Raw genomic sequence first — 12996 nt, forward strand, 5'->3', positions numbered from 1 at the left:
CTTGAACAGGCTATGCTGCTCAGCTCACATAGAAAGGGGGGGGACTGAGAGTCATTGATGGGATTGCACAGGTTGCGTTGGCTTGTTTGGATTGAGAGAGTTGGCCTAGGGTGGGTTGGAATGGGTTGCATGAAGTTGTGATGGGCTGAGGTGGGGAAAGGTTGGTCAGAGCTGGTTCAGCTGGACCACATTGATTAAAGTCAGGCTAGATTGAACAGACTTGGATGGGCTGAAATGATTTGGGGATGGATTGGTTTGGAGCAGGCTGGACTGAGTTGAGGATAAGGTTAGGTTGGGGATTGGCCAGTATTTAGCTGCAGAAACAGAATCTACTCTGGATAGTTTAAGCAGAAATAACTGTATGGATGGGTATTTAATGGCTTACAGAATAGTGGGAGAGCTGAAGAAACAGATGGCAGGCTGCATCCTCAGGACCAACTCCCAAAGCTGTGCTGCAGAAGGGGACCACCAAGGCAGCTGCGCCTTCTGCAACCATCAGGAAGCCAGCTGCCAGATCAGGAAGCCGGCAGCCGAGCTTCTAGCTCCAGAAACATGTTCCTCTGTCCACACCCGCTCAATGTACACCTCACTGTGAAAGCACAGACAGGTTCTTGCTTCAGAAAAGAAATGTGATGAAGAAATTCTTTGCATAGGTAATAGAAGAGTGAAAAAATATTCATACTTGCTGAAGCTGGGTGATTGGGGACATAAGGGTACACCAGACTGTTCTCTCTACTTTTGCATGCTTGTTTTTGCAAGTAATGTTTTACATGGATAGCTCATTCCCTGACTTTCTGTCCATTTAATTAACTTCTGAATGAATTGCCTTACATGAGGGCATGGCATTTGGTGAAACCTATATCACATCAAAACTAACTACAGGGCAGTCTGGGAAATAGTTTTTAGCTTTCAGCCTTTGTGGGATAAAAAGGCACAACAGAAGGAGAGGGGAATAGAGACAGAACAAGCCAGTCCCCAGTCTCTCCTACCACTGAGCTAGGTGGGGTTGGAATGAGCTGTGATGGGCGAGGTTGGCCTGGGTTGGGTGAAGAGGGGTTGGGATTGGTTGGATTGGGTTGAGTTGGAAGGTTTGACATGTGTGTGGTTGGTCTGGACTGAGCTGGACTGGTGGTATTAGCAAGGGTTGGATTGGGATGGGTGATTTGTGCTGGGAACCTCTGTGGGGCAGACACTTGGGCATGGGGGTCAAACCCTTTGATTCCAGTGTGACGGTCTTTCTCAGTGGGAGCCAGGAAAGGAGAATTTGAAGGATGACAACAGTGCCGAGAATGGCAGCTCTGTCATCACACCCTTACTGGGCTTCCTCTCCACTGACTGGGGTTGGGCCTATGTCCCCTCACCCCAGCCAGCCCGGTCCCCAGGTTTAGGAGATTTCGGGGTTCAGCTCAACCTCCTCTGTTCTCCTTAAAATGAAACCTATTAGCGCAAGAGGCTTTGGAAATAAGTTCCAAGCAGAGAAACTTGCAAGATGTGTTGTCTTGAGGCAAAACCAAACTCCAAGTCAGGATATCAGAGCCATATGGTTTCCTCCTACATTTCTAATGGGAGGAGCTGTGGATTTTATGGAATTTGGGACCAGTTCCGGAGTCCCACAGGTGCTATGTTCACTGAGCCAAGGAAAACGGGTGCTGGCAAGCACACATGTTTACACACACCACAGCAATGCACATGAACACAAGGCTTTCCAGTCTGCAATATATTTTCAGTTTATATACGTTCTCTCAGAACTGTACTGTGAAGCAGGAGTCATCATGTAATATTCCAAATGGAGTCACTCATGCTCAGAGAGGTTATGTGGCTTGCCCAAAGACACACAGCAGAGCTAGGGTTCGCAGTTTTGTTGTGGCTGCTGTTTTGTTTTTGTTGCATGAACATTGTCTATCTCCTGGACTTGGCTTGCAGAATCCAGCTTCCAGGAGGTTTGCCATTTTGCTCATCTTGTTTGTGGCTGTAGCCCCAGCATCTAGAACAGTCCTAGCCCATAGCAGGTGTTCAACATACATTTACTTGATTCACATATGTATTTACTAAATAAATGAGGAAAGAAACCCAAGTCTCAGAAACCCATGTTCTTCCCACAGTGACACACATGTCCGCACATGGCCCTGGTGACACAGACCCCTTGTCCCAAGTCATTGAAGTCTTATCCCATCTCTGCCCCCTTGGGTGCCTGGATCAGGTCATGGGTTCATGCACTTCCTCTGTCACTCAGTATCAAGGGAAGAGAGGCCTCTGAACTTAAACTTCCAAACGTGCCTGCCACGGTCCCGGCACAAACCAGCGTCACCCTCTTCATCATCTCCCTACACTCAGACACTGTTGGGTGGTATAGTGCAGAGGGGACACCAGGCAATTCCACTTAGAAGTCCTTGCCCCCCCCCCCAGGACAGGATGGGGTCCCACACTTTGTCTCAGCCTGATAGTCTTCCTGCTCACTGTGTCCAGCACAGGGTCCCCTTCAGTTTGCACACACAACCCTTCCACGGAGGGGTCATTGTCTCCATTCTCCACACAAGAAAACTGAGGCTCCTAGAGAGGAAGTAACTGAACTTCCCAAGGTGGCTTAGCTAGTGAGCACAAAGCCTGGATCAGAATCTAAGTCTTGTGACACTAAGGTCCGTGGGCACTGGTGACAGCAACCCCCAGGCCACCCCTGAGGCAGTAAATCTCTCCTTCACCCCTGGGCTCTGTGAAGGGCAGGGCCATGTCGGCTCTTCCCTGCATCCTACCTCTGCTCTCGGCCCGGGTCAGCACAGGCGGGGGTGGGGATACACATTTCTTGCCGCCTCTGACTGGTATTGATGGACAGAGTGACTATTGTAAATGCTACGGTGTTGTGTAATCAGTAGGAAAATGTGACTCTGTCCCCAGAGATGCCAATGGCATTTTGGAGAAAATCCTATCCTTGATTCTCTGGGCCGGTTCAGTTGAAATGTCTGGGTGACAGGGACAGGCTGGGGGTCTGATACACAGGGCCCGGGCAGGTACCTTGCTGCTCCAGGCCCTGCCTAGGAGAGTAGGGGCTGCAAGAGTGCACACAGTGTGAGTGTATATGGGATCAGGATAGCATGGGTGCCAGAGCTCTAGAGCCACACTGTGGGCTCAAATCTCAAATCTGTCACTTCGTCTCTCTGTTCTCATTTCCTCTGCTGTGAAGTGGGGATGGGTAAAGTGCTCAACTCGTGTCTGTCATAAGGATTCGGTGAGAAGATGCAGGAAAGCAGCTAGTACCTCGTAGAGTCTGGCCCAGGTCTGATACACAATATAGATTTGTTGGGTGAATGAATAGATGAATAAATGAATGCGCATGAATGCATGGAGGAAGGAGCAGAGAACAGCAGAAAGAGAATAAATAGCCTTTCGAGCCAGGAGACCCAACTCAGAGCCATGCCTATCATTTACTCGCTGAGTGACCTTGGGCAAGTCACTTAACCTCTCTGAGCCTCAGTTAATAATTGCAATAATCCCTGCCTCTGGGGTTGTTGTGAGGATTAAACGGAAGTGCAGGGTGGAACTCCTCTGTCAATGGCAGGGCACTGTGCAAATGTTAGTTCTAATTATTCTCCACAATTATGACTGCTCTGCTGGAGGCATGTGTGTGAGTGAGAGGAGGGAAAGGGCTGTGCGTGAGGGTGGGCCTGTGACCAGGCTGTGTGTGCGTGTGTATTGTGTGTGGATGTGTTTGGAGAACGGGGGCCATTAGAAAAACCATCATCCCTCTAAGTTGTTCTTTCTTTTGCTAAACTCAACCTGCCAGGCTGACATCGGAAGCAGGAATTAGTGGGAAGTCTGGGGGGACGGGATTAGTGGCTGAACTTTCTATTCCTGGAGACCCTCTTTTCTCAGGAGGTCAAAGCAATTTCCATATATTATCCTGCTGGCAGCTTGGGAAGGTCAGGGAATCAGCAGACACATGACACGCATTCCTCAGATGAAGAAACCAAGGCAGGAAGGGCAGCCACTGAGCCCACTCCTGCCCTGACCCTGTTGGAACCACCATCTGGAGGACTCTGCAGCTACCAGGGCCAGCCCCAGCCACACCAGCTGGCAAAGGTTCATTCATTTGGGTGCTTTTTGCAGTCCCCCTTTATCCCTGTTCCCAGCCTAGGGCTGTATGTTTTTCAGGGGGAGCATTAGAGCCGAATCCCAAGTCTCTGGCATGTTACACACAACCATTGGAAGGTTTTACCTCCACTTTTCAGTCTCTGGCCAGCTGTTCTCCCAAGTCCCTTCTAGCAGTGCTTCAAGTTTAGTCCACTTCTTCCAGGAAGCCTGCCGGACTACCCCATCTGGAAGATGGAGCAGTTCTTCTTCGTTGACCCATTGGGGTGAAAGGACGAGGGAAAGAAGCTTGGAGGCCTAGCCACAGTGCTCTCATGTTGAGGCCAAGGCCAGGAAATGAAACTGATCAAAATAAGATTTACCCAGACAGGCGTGCTGGTAAATGTGGAGCTGGTAAGCCTTGGGGCATCAGGGGACGTTCTTGGTCAGAGCAGTGATTCTCAAAGTGTGGTCCCTGGACCAGCAGCACCTGGGAATCAGAAGCCCCAGGGGTCAGCCAACAGTCCGTTTTAGCAAGCCCTCCAGGTGCGTGAGTCCGGTGCTCCAGAAGTTTGAGAACCACTGGGCTCAGACTGCTCACCGCCTGCACCGGCACCCAGCACCTGTCTTCCCAGCCAGATCTCAGGAAACTCCGCCTGGTTCACCCAGGAGGGCTCCTGCCCCAGAACCCCCGTCTTGCAGAGGGTGGGGGTTACAGCGCCACAGTCCTTTCCCTTCTTATTGGCCTGCTCCAACTATGTCTCCTGCCCTCAGCCCTTCTGTGTCATCACTAAGTGCCCTGGAGACCCAGCTATACACAGCGCATCCCTGTGTCACCTCATGTCACCCTTTCAGCAGTTAATCAGCCCTCTCCTGTACAATCGCAAACTGAGGCAGAGAAATCTAGCAAAAAGGTTCCGGGCCTCCGCGAGCGAGTCCAGGAGCAGGGTGCGTCTCTGGCCACGAGCGCAAGGGGGCGCCATGGGCCCACAGCGAGCGGGTGCCGCGGGACCCACAAACAGCGACAGACCTTCGCGATCCGCACTCCTGCTCGCGCGGTTCCCAGGCTTCGCAGCGCGCTGGGAGGTGCTTGGGGCTCCAGGGCGCCCGGGAGGAGTGAAGGAGAGTTGAGCAGAATCTGAACTTTAAATCCCAAGTCCGGACAACTAGCTGCCTCTCCCCGCTGTGTGACCTCTAGGACACGTATAACCTCTCTGAGCTTCACCTATAATATAGAAATACAAAACTCTACCCCGCCACCACTCCAACCCAACCCGCCAAAGGCTCCTGAAAGCACAGAATTAGATCGCTGGTTCAGGCTAGCAGTGCAGCGTGTGCAGCCTCGTTCACACGTGAGGAACTCGCAGCTTCCCCTTGGACTCCGCGTCTCGGAGGGGGCACGCACGGTGTGGACGCGCAAACGAAAGCTCAGAAAAGTCACTGTTGGGGATCCTGTGGCTCATCCAGGCAGACAAACTGATCGCCAACAGCCAAGCACCAGACTCTGTCCCTCCTCATCCCGCGGCCTCAGCTCCAGGCAGGCACTCCCGTGGCAGGATGCAAGGAGAGCCGCCTCGAACCTTCGCAGAGACGGGCAAGCTCAGGAGGACAAGATAATAGAAACCTAAGGACCCAAACGCTGGGCCCACGCCGCCAGGGCCGCTCAGCACAAGGTCAAAAAACACTCGGACCAAGTTCTGGTCCTAATTCCTAACCCGGTCGCGACCAGCCATCCCGGGCATCTAGGGCTGCAGAGCGCGCTGGACTGTGTAATCGCGGGGGGCGCTCTGGAGGCTGTCGGCTCACCCCAACCCCTGGGGCCCCCGGCTCTCCGCCTGGGCGCCCTTCCCCCAGGCGCTCAGCCCCAGCTGTGCCAGCAAAGCCCCTTTGCTGGGGCGGGATCGCGGGGTCAGGCGGGGGAGGGGTGTCCCGCCCGCGGCCTCCGCTGTGGCTGTTTGCACACATGTAATTAGCTCTAATTAATCCGGGCCTTCAGTTCCCCGACTCCGGGCCTGGGAGCTGCGCCCGGGGTGAATGCGCCCTCTCGCCGGGGCCTGGAAGCTCCATCCCCGTCCACGGCACCCCGTGTCCTGTGTCCGTGTTTGCCCAACTGTCTACACGGCCACCACGTGCTGGCTTGGGGACATCTTTGTGTGTCCTCGGTCGTGTGTCTACACCGGCCGCTGGGAAGTTTCTCGAGAACCAGGCACCGATGAGGAGAGGATGGGTCGCGAGGTGGGGGGAGGGGGAGCATGAACTGGTTCTCAGCTGTGAAGGAAGGATCGCTAGCGCCCGGCTCTCCGGGCTGCGCAAGTCCTACGTAAACGTGAGCCCGGAGCAGCGGCCGAAGCCGAAAATCCCAGGGATTTCGGATATAACCGCCAAATCGAGGAGTCTTAGACCCAGCTCTGTCTCCTCGGCCCCCGAGCCATTTGGACCCTCAGCCACCAGCGCTCCTCTCCCGTAGGTGGCATAGCCAGGGCTCAGAGAGGTTAGGGCGCTCACCCTAGGCAGCACAGCAGGCCAGGGGCGCCACTCTCCAGAGCCGCAGAACGGGCTTCGGGCTTCGCTCAAAAACAGAAGGTGTGTGTGCGGGGACCTGGGAGAGAACGCCTCCCGGTCCTCTTCTCTCCGACTGCTCTCGAATCCCTAGCCCCCCCGCGACCCTGGTCCTGCGTACTCAGTCCATCTCGCGCCACATCCTTCCAGCCCTTTCCCTGAGGCCAGTTCAGCCTCGTCTACGCTGAAGGGAACCAGAGCGCAGAGGAGAGCAAGCTCAGCCCAGGGGCCTTAGGTGGAGAGGGATCTGCCACCCGGAAGCAGGATTTCCCAGCACACTCGCTCTGCCCTTGGCTGAGTCCCTCCCTTAGCCTTCCTGGGTTCTGTGTCTGCCTGTCTTGCCCTGTGCGTCTCTCTCCCTGTTCCTGGCTCTCTGATCTGTTTACTCATTCCCCACGTCTCGCTGGGCCTTTTGTCTCTGTCTCTCATCGGATCTCTGCCGTGGAGATCACCCTTGCCGCCCCCGCAAAGGAACACACACCAGCAGAATCCGCCTTTTCAATAAAAAACGACAAGTGGGAAACAGAGTGAATTAAAAAGCATTAACTCAAAAACAATCCATGTGTCTGCAAATGCGTTCCAAATGGCAGCCCTTCGGCGGGGGTGGCAGGGATGGGGCGTGTTGGCCACTTGTTCTGGAGCCTTAGACACAAAGTGTAGGGGGCTCAGCACCTCCCTCTAGAAATGGTTAGAACAAAGCTTTCCTTGGCTGGAAGAGACTCTCCAGGGAGCTGCATGCAGAAAGGCGCTCCCAGTCCTGTACCTGCAACTGCTCTGTCCTGCCAGATGCCAATCAGAAATTGTGTCTCTGGAGACAGAGGGTAGCAGAAGTCGGCTGCTGTCTTTGAAGCCCCTCATCAGAAGGAAACTCCCCCCCTCCATCCCCCGAGACAGACACACACACACACACACACACACACACACACACACACAAAAGTTCACCCTGCTGCCTCCCTTGTCACTTTCAGCAACCCTCCTTTGCCTGGAAGTGGAAGGATTGGAGAACATCAGGTCATAATTAAAGATGGGACTGAGCTGCTGCCCAGATTGCTACTGTCCCTCAGTGTCTTGTCAACTGGGAAGGAAATCCTGAGTCCAAAGCAGACGGGAAGAAGACCTGGACTCTTAGCCTTCTCTGCTAATGATAATGACTTACGATTAGAAGAATAATAATAACGGTAATCATAGCAGCTAACACTTCCTGAGCTCCAACTGTGCGCTCACTATGCAACTCACAGAAATCACTAATAGCTACACAACTTTAAGCAGCAGCTTGCCCTACCCGGGCCTCAGTTTCCCTATCTGCAACAGGAGTGCGACCTTCCCATTTAAACAAGGAGTCTGAAACATCTGTGTTTAAATCAAAATCTGGACAAGTTGTATTTGTTGTTACAGTTTCTCTCTGCTTAAGGATGATATAAAGAAGCCAGCCAGTAAAAAGTGACTTCCGAGTTATCTTATGTTCCTGAAACAACAAAACAAAAAAAACCCACCCCCTTAAAAAGTCCTAATGGTCCTCACCCAAGCAAATTCTTCATACTCAGCAGTGAGTCATTTAATTGTATTTTTTAAAATATATTTTATTGATTTTTTTACAGAGAGGAAGAGAGAGGAATAGAGAGTTAGAAACATCAATAAGAGAGAAACATATACCAGCTGCCTCCTGCATACCCCCTACTGGGGATGTGCCCACAACCAAGGTACATGCCCTTGACGGGAATCAAACCTGGGACCCTTGAGTCTGCAGGCCGATGCTCTAGCCATTGAGCCAAACCGGTTAGGGCTAATTGTATTTTTTATGATAAGAGTGTTCTGTGTTCATTATACAAGTGTTCTGTGTTCAAAACTCACCTGGCTACCACTATCTCACAGGCCTCACCCAACGGCTTAACAAATTCAAGGAGAGCTGGATCTGAGCACTTATGAAAGCTTCCTGGGGATTCCAAGAGAATTCTGATTTGCATATGTTGTCTGATATCAGAGATTCAGATATCTCATATCTCCGCAAAGGATCATATCTAGTTCTTATATGTGGTTCTGATCTCAGGTTCCGATTGAGAATAGCCAAGATTGGGTTCCAAGAATGGTTTCTATAGATTTAAGCAGCATCTCTGTCTCTGAGTGTGCCCTCATATACCTGTTCCAAGGAGCCTATGAAGGTATATCTACTTGCATTCATATAAGTCTAGGGATGTGTCTGTGGGCACACATGTGCAAGTATGTGTTTCCTTGTGTATGTGAGGGGGGCGATGTAGATCTCAGGCCATCTCTGGGCATTTGCGTGAGTGGATGTGCTGGTTGAGGGCCTGTACCTCTCTGAGTATTTGTGTGTCTTCGAGGGTGGGTGCCTGTACTGCTGGGCTAATTTTTGTGGCCATGCCTTTGTGTCACATTTATCTAAGTCAGTGGTTCTCAACCTTCCTAATGCTGCGACCCTTTAATACAGTTCCTCGTGTTGTGGTGACCCCCAATTTCATTGTTACAAATTGAACATAATTAAAGCATAGTGATTAATCACAAAAGCAGTATGTAATTATATATGTGTTTTCCGATGGTCTTAGGCAACCCCTGTGAAAGGGTCATTCGACCCCCAAAGGGCTCGCGACCCACAGGTTGAGAACCACTGATCTAAGTGGAGGGATATTTGTGCTTGTATGTGGACATCTCCTGTGTAACTACATTGATGAGCCTGCCATTTTCTGAGGCCTCTAACAGGGCAGGAGTTTCTATGGAGAAGGAGCCCCATCCGGGCCCCTGAAGTGCCAGCTGAGCTGCCTCCAGGCTGCAGAGCTAGCAGTCAGAAACCCCCTCCTGGTTGGAGAAGAGGGAGGACAGATTTTGAGCATAAACACAAATCTCTGTGCTGAGCATTCTAATTCTGCAAGTCAAGTAGACAGCCCGGGCAGCTGCCTGCTAATTAGCCACCCTGGGGACAAAATTGCCCGTGTTGGAGTGGATAATGTGTCTGCCTGTTTCCGTGGGATCCTTGACCAACTGAATGCCCCCCACCTCCCTGCCACCCTCTCCCATGGGCCTGTCTCCCTGCACTCCCAGCTCAGAAAGACATTTGCATGCCTTCGTTCTAATACATCAGCTTTTTCAAATAGGCCAACTGCTAAGCAAATGTCATTTGGGCTGGAGCTTCGGAGCCTGTAAATGAAGTAAATGGTCCATTTGAATAGATGAAGACAGATCTCATGCTGGATGGAGACAGGCTCATAAAGTTCCCCAAACAGCAAGGACAGGGTCCTTGTCCCCTCCCCAGGCCAACTGTGCTCTCAGGGACTGGGGTTTCTCCACAGCCCAGCACAAATCCTCAGGTACCTGCAGTCGAGGTTCTTGGTCTTGACGGATCCCCAGTCCCAGAGAGCCTCTGAGGCCCTCTGCCCAGTACCCTTGTAGCTGCGAGGGGCTGGTGGGAGCAGAAGCCCAGCCAGCCCATAGGTTGAGCTGAGGGGCAGCTGCCCACTGTGGTTTGAGTCATGCCCTTCCCAAGCTTGTATACACACATGTGTACACATGCTACACATGAATACACTCATACTTGCAGCCTGAACCCACTACTTTAACCTGTGCTAGGCTCTCAGGTACACGAAGGTCTAGACACAGAGGCATACACAGAAGTATGTAAACCCCCGACCATCATTGTTCTGTTTTAACTCATAAATAGACATTAATACAACGCACAGGTTCATAAGACTCAGATATGAACTATACAAATATACAAACATGTAGATTTTGTCATGGATGGAATATTTGTGTCTCTCTCCCTCCAAGTTTGTATGTTGAAGCCCTATCCCTCAATATGATGGATTAGGAGTTGGGGACTTTGGGAGGTAATTAGGTAAGATGAGGTCATGAGGGCGGGGTCTGCATGATGGGATTAATGTCCGAAGAAGAAGAAGAAGAAGAAGAAGAAGAAGAAGAAGAAGGGAGACCAGAGCTCTCTTTCTCTGCCCTGGAGGACACAGGGAGAAGGTAGCCATTTACAAGCCAGGAAGAGGGCACTCACCAGAAACCAAATCCCCTTGCACCTTGACCTTAGACCTCTCAGCCCTCCAGGGCTCTGAGAAATAAATGCCTTTGTTTAAGCCACCTAGTCTAGGCTATTTTGTTATAGCAGCCCAAACAGACTAATACAGATATGAACTAGGAATTTTACTTGTACACATTTGCAAATAGCAATTTGCATATCTATAAAAATTATTGACACACTTCTAAAGAGAGAGAATAATGTTGTGCGTGCCACGCCTACCATTACTACTGCTTATCACTTATGAATGTCTGGGCTCAGTGTTTCAGAACTTTACCTTACTTTATTCTCAAGATAGCCCCAAGAAGGAGACATTTATTAGCTCCATTTTATCCAGGAAATTAAATCCTGAATAAGGTGCTCTGGGTTGGTTGCACAATTGCTATGTGGTAGAGTCAGGATTGGAACCCAGGCCTCCTGACTCCATGTACATGCTCTGTAGGGATGATAAATGATCTAGCACTTGGGGAAAGGGAACCTCACCAGGGTCAGAAAAAAACAATCCCACCATGCCCACAAGGCCAAAGCTTCCATTCCCTAGGGCCACCTGACTTGTTCTGCCTCACATCTTATAACGCAATTATCGTAATTGGGGACAGCTGTCTCCCAGAACTCAGAGAGCAAGGCTCGTCTTCCCAGGCTACAGGTTCACAGGCATCCCTGAGACCGCTGAGGACTTGGCTGTGATTTTTGTTCCAAATAATGACCATGATAAGAGTGATGACGTAAACTGATTTTATTTTTTTAAATATATTTTTATTGATTTCAGAGAGGAAGGGATAGGGAGAGAGAGATGGAAACATCAATGATGAGAGATCATTGATCGGCTGCCTCCTGTACGCCCCCTACTGGGGATCAAGCTCCCAACCAGGGCATGTGCCCTTGACCAGAATCGAACCCGGGACTCTTCAGTCTGCAGGCTGATGCTCTATCCACTGAGCCAAACCAGCTAGGGCCATAAGCTGATTTTAATATATGCCTGGCTTAAATGACAGGCTCAGCTCCAGGGTTGGCATTTTCTGACAATACAAGGTTATTTTATTCTCAGTCAAAGTCACTTCTCAGGTTAATACAGCTACCTGTTTTAATTAATAATGACATTATTTAATGGTGCATTTGGACTCAGTCTCTCACCGAGTCCACGCCCACACACAGATTCTCTCATTTACAGTTCAACAGGGCCTGGGACATGTTCTGGCTGCACAGACCCCGCCCACCTCTCCTGGGCTCCAGGTGCATCCTTCCGGAAGCCCCTCGTGCCTTCCAGAGCTGTCCTGAGTCTCCGTCAACCCTGGGCTGGAGCAGCCTCACAGACAGGTCACACTCCGTCAGCCTTCGCCCAGCACCCTGGCTGGCTCCCCCAGAAGAAAAATGAAGGTCCAACTGACAGGCGAGCATAAATGTTTTCCTTCCCAGCCTGGTTCAGATGGGGATATTTGCTGTTAATAAAGTGGCAGCCGGCTATCTGGGAGTGTCTGAACGTGGCCTTCCCCGGCAGGGAGCGTATCGTCCATCTCTGTCTTCACCCATCAGATGCTGGCTTCCTTCTTTTTTGAATGTGCCTCAGATGGCAGGACGCAGGCAGGGAGTGTTGGGGCACAGCAGTGTCGCCTCCTATCTTTGAGGGACTGGGAGGGGCAGCCTCCCTCTGCTGTTCTTGGCAAGCAGGCCTATCAGCACCGTGGCCATCAGGTGCCCGGCAAAGCTATTTATTTAAGCCCCCCATCAGGCGCTGGGACTGTATTTATGGAGACAGAACGGGGAGTGTTGGAGCGAGCTGGGTCTTCCCACTTTGAAAGGTGCTCAGTTCAGAAAGGGCAACACGACGTAATGGGAAATTGTGCTTTTCTTTGAGGCATGTGGCCTGGAAATGGAGCTGCAAGGCCCGGAAAGGTTTTGAAATAACATTTCGGGATGGAGCCTTCCCTGCCCCCACCTGGAAATAGGTGTTGGGATGGAAAACAGGGCACCTCTCCTCGCCACTCGTCACCCGCCAGGGCTGTTTGAAATGAAAACAAAAAATTCTTCCTTAAAAGAAAATGTGTTTTCCAAAGTACTGTGATTCGCTTCTTGACTTCCAAGTCCGAGAAACGCTGTGTGAAGGCCCCGATTCACAGCTTGGAGCTGTGGAGGCGGCTCTGGGAACCGGGGAGGGGCTGAGCGGGGTTAAATAGCACCCGCCTGCAGGCTGTTGGGGTGGCGCTGGCAGATCTTGCATTCGATCAACAAACACTTGATGAGTGCTAGGCCTCTGGGTAATAAAAAAGATACAAAGATTTCAGGTCACCTAGGACTGGTTCAATGTTCGGAGCAAGTTATTCAACTTTTCTGGGTTTTGGTTT

The 12996-nt window shown here is 51.2% G+C and overlaps 1 long non-coding RNA gene across 1 annotated transcript in view; it reads right to left on the reverse strand.

The window, feature by feature from the left end:
- Positions 1-11546: 11546 nt before the first annotated feature.
- The window catches only part of LOC107182704, a 19232-nt gene continuing 17782 nt past the window's right edge, over positions 11547-12996 (reverse strand). Inside the window, exon 4 of the long non-coding RNA XR_001513416.1 lies at positions 11547-12905. This is a non-coding gene — a long non-coding RNA (uncharacterized LOC107182704). The remainder of the gene's footprint in view (positions 12906-12996) is intronic.

Source organism: Myotis davidii, unplaced genomic scaffold (genome assembly GCF_000327345.1).
Source record: "Myotis davidii unplaced genomic scaffold, ASM32734v1 scaffold371, whole genome shotgun sequence".
Lineage (NCBI taxonomy): Eukaryota > Metazoa > Chordata > Mammalia > Chiroptera > Vespertilionidae > Myotis > Myotis davidii.